Source organism: Echinops telfairi, unplaced genomic scaffold (assembly GCF_000313985.2).
Source record: "Echinops telfairi isolate 266 unplaced genomic scaffold, ASM31398v2 ScPeMD7_29;HRSCAF=101, whole genome shotgun sequence".
NCBI classification, from domain to species: Eukaryota; Metazoa; Chordata; class Mammalia; order Afrosoricida; family Tenrecidae; genus Echinops; species Echinops telfairi.
In genome coordinates, this window is record NW_022103926.1 from 6973575 (window position 1) to 6977391 (window position 3817).

Here is a 3817-nt window from a genome sequence, read left to right on the forward strand (position 1 = left end):
ACATTTATTATTTTTATATATATATATCCATGCACCATCCAATGTATCCGTTTACTTACAATTCTGTACTTGTTCCTCTAAGAGTGTAACTTTATAGGCGTAGAAAGCCGCCCCATCTTTCTCCTGAAGAGTGGCTGGTAGTTTTGAATGCCGGCCTTGACGTTAGCAGCTCAACAAAGATGATCCAGCGCATAACCACTACACCAGGGCTTCTGGTTTATGTAACCTTACTCATGCCAAAATAAAACCAAGAGTCATTGCAAGTTCTGTCAACAGCCCTTTAGATTATACTGAGCCAGCAATTCTTAGGGTACAATAGATGATAGCCCTCCTATAGGGGCTTGGAACCACTCTGATATGTAGTAGTTCTTGGTGTAGTCTTAGTTCGTTTTTTATCATTTAGTTTGCACAGCACTGCATCTGTTCCAAAGCTTTGCTGGTTAGGGGCATATGGTGATTGGTAATTATAAACTGCCCCTTGCTGAATTGCCCCATGAAATTAGGGTGTCTTTTAGAAAATAGGTGAACCTCTTGGTTCAAGGCAAAATTATTCTTTCAAAACTAGGGGTGCATGGTCCCCTCAGGAAACATTTGGCTATACTTGGAGACATGTATATTTGCCACAACTTGTGGGAGAAGTTACTGGCATCTAGTGGGTAGAGACATGGAATGCTACTTAACATCCTATAATGCACAAGATAGACGATTAAAAAATATATATGTATTATCCAGCCTCAAATGTCAGTAGTGTTAAAGTTGAGAAACCTTATTTGAAAGGGTGATTTTTGCATTTTCTAACAAAACACCTAAAATGATAAGAATTCATACTGAAGGTACCCAAGAACTCCATACTTGTACTTTTCCATTAGTATTCAGGCAAGGCTTTATAATCTCTTTAAATATTTTTCTTTCTTTCTTTTAAAAAATATTTCTGCTAGCCTACTTTACACAACAGAAACGTAGACAGGTCATGGTCCTCCCTAGGGGACACATAAAGGCAAGGGGCCTTTCCTTGAGGCAAACCCGGCAAATACCCAGAGGTCATTGCAGTTCCAAGTCGAGAGGATCTGCTTGATGTGGATGGAGTTGTGAGCGACAGGAAGCCACATTTGAAATGACCCACGACAAACAGGTGTTTAGCAGGTGGTGGTAGAATTCTGGGCAGCAGGACACCGGATCTGCCTGGATATGTGAGTGCGTGGCGAAGGGATGCCAGTTAGGCCTGTATTGCGGAGGATCCTTAATGTGGTCACACCATTTTATTAAGCCCATCAGCAGTACAGGAGGGTTCTGGTATCTCCACACCTTCACCAGCGTTTGTTGTTTTCTGGTTTTGCTTTGTGTTGTTGTTTAACTTTGCTATTAATGCTGGGATAAGGCAATCATTGTTATTTTGATTTGCATCTTCCAAATGGCTAATAATTGCAAACATTTCCTCATGTTTGTTGGCTGCCTGTATATCTTCTTTGGTCAACTGTCAGTTCATATCCTCTGCCCGCTTTATTTTTAATTGGACTTTTTTTTTTCTTGTTGAGCTATTGAAGTTTAGTATCAATGTTAAAATTAGTCCCTTAACCAGTATGCCATTGCCAGATTTTTCCCCAATCTCTTTTGGTGAAATCTTTTGCTCCACACAGTGTCTAATTTTTTTTTTAATTGTTAGATACCTGTTTTACTGGTGTGTGTGTGTGGGGGGGGGGTGTTCCGGTAAAAGCCAGAAAACCTGCTAGACAAATTCTAAACGAGCTGTAACACTACACAGTGTCTAGTTTTTAGAAGGGCTTAGTCATCTGCTTTGTCTTCTGCCGTGTGTGGCTTTCATTATGTTTGGTAGTGTGTTTGTGTTCTGTTAGGTTTAGACGCGTACTGACCCTGTGTTTAACAGAACGAAATACTGCTTGGTCTTGCACTCTCCTTGCAGTTGTTCTACTCGAGCCCATCGTTGCAGTCACTGTGTCAGTCCATCTTGTCAAAGGTCTTCCTCTTCTTCTTCCACTTTACCAATCACGAAATCCTTTTTTGAAGACCAGTCTCTCCTGATAAATATGTGAGACGGAATTTTGCCCTCCTTGCTTCTAAGGAGCATTCTGGAATCCTTCTTCTGAGACAGATTTGTTGGTTCTTTGGGTAGTCTATGATACTTGGAAGATTCTTTTCCAGCACCACACTTCAAATGCATTGATTCTTCTTCTGTCTTCCTTATTCGATGTCCAACTTTCACATACATATGAGGCGATTGAAAATCCCATGGCTTGGGTCAGGCGCACTTTAGTCAGCAAAGTAACATCTTTACTTTTCACATTCAAGAGAGGTCTGATGCAGCAAGACCCAATACAGTGTATTGTTTGATCTCTTGACCTCTGCTTCATCATTATTGATTATGGATCCAAACAAGATGAAATCCTTGACAACTTCCATCTTTTTTGCATTTATGTTCCCTGTTGGTCCAGTTGGTAGGATTTTGGTTTTCTGTTGTAATCCATACTGAAGGCTACATTCCTTGATCTTCATCAGCAAGTGCATCAAGCAAGGTTGATGGGCCTCTAAATTTGTCCCTATTTTTAAAAATAAATTACCTTTATAGTTCTTGAGTTTACATGTAGGCCTTTAATCCATTTTGTTTGTTTTTGTATATATAGTGAGATACAGGTCCTGTTTAATTCTTCGGCACATGTAAATTCAATTTTTCCAGCACCATTTATTAAAAGAGAGTATCTCTTCCTCATTTAATGTGTTCTGACCCATTGTCAAAGATCAGTTGCTCGTTAATTTAACAGATTCTTCCTTCGTTTTGCATAGAGAGTTGATGATTAGTCTTGCCATCTCTTTAGTGAATGATGCTGGAATCTGAATCAGGATTGCATTATATATCTAAAGATTATTTGGTTATTGCTGACTTTTTCACAGTATTAAATCTTCCTAAACATAGCATGGCGTATCTTTCCATTTATGTCGGTCTCTCTTGGTTCCTTGTAGTTGCAGTTTTCTTTGTACGGGTCTTTTGTTTCTCTAGTTGGATTTATTCCTGATTATTTCATCTTTGGGTGGTTATTATAAATGTTTTTGTTTTTCTGATTTCCTTTTCAGCACTCCCCTTGTTAGGATAGAGGAATCAAATTTCTGTATGTTAATCTTGTACCTTGCCACATTACTAAATCTTTCAATTAGTGCTAGCAGGTTTGGTTTTATTTTGCCGAGTCTTTGGAATTTTCTATGTATATCATATCATCTGAAAATTGTGTTTTTACTTCCTCTTAACCAATTTGGATGCCTTTAGTTTTTTGGTGGTGGCGGTGTTGCTTAATGCCCCTGGCTAAGACTTCCAGTCCAATGTAAAAGGCATCCTGTCTAGTTCCCATTAGCAAAGGAAATGCTTTCAGGTGCTCTCCAATGCAAGTAATGTTGCTGTTGGTTTTGTATATATGTCCATTGTTATAGTGATGAATTTCTCTTCTATTCTTACTTTGTAGAGTGTTTTTATCAGGAATGGCTATTGGATTTTGGCAAATGCCTGTTTTGCATCAATTGTTATGATCATGTCGTTCTTTTCCTTTTTTAAATCTTTGTGATGGGTTACATTGCTTGTTTTTACAATGTTGAACCATCTTTACATACCTGATACGAACACTACATGGTTATGATGTATTAGGATTTTGCTGAGAATTTTGGCATATGTTCTTCCATGTGGGCTTCTCTCTCTGACCACTGTGCCATAAGGCTGGAAATCAATAAAAGGAAGACAAAGAAAACAAGAGCAAACAATTGGAGGATGAATAACTCTCTACTGCAAAAGGAGTGCGTACTGGCGCAGATCAGA

General features: G+C 38.8%; 1 protein-coding gene and 1 non-coding gene across 2 annotated transcripts in view; one reads left to right on the forward strand and one right to left on the reverse strand.

Moving 5' to 3' along the window:
• The window catches only part of DEPDC5 (DEP domain containing 5, GATOR1 subcomplex subunit), a 148722-nt gene that overhangs the window by 116667 nt on the left and 28238 nt on the right, over nt 1-3817 (forward strand). The gene's annotated exons all lie outside the window — the stretch shown is intronic.
• LOC115869506 lies at nt 1696-1757 on the reverse strand. The gene has a single exon (XR_004046221.1). It is a non-coding gene; the product is annotated as a U7 small nuclear RNA (small nuclear RNA).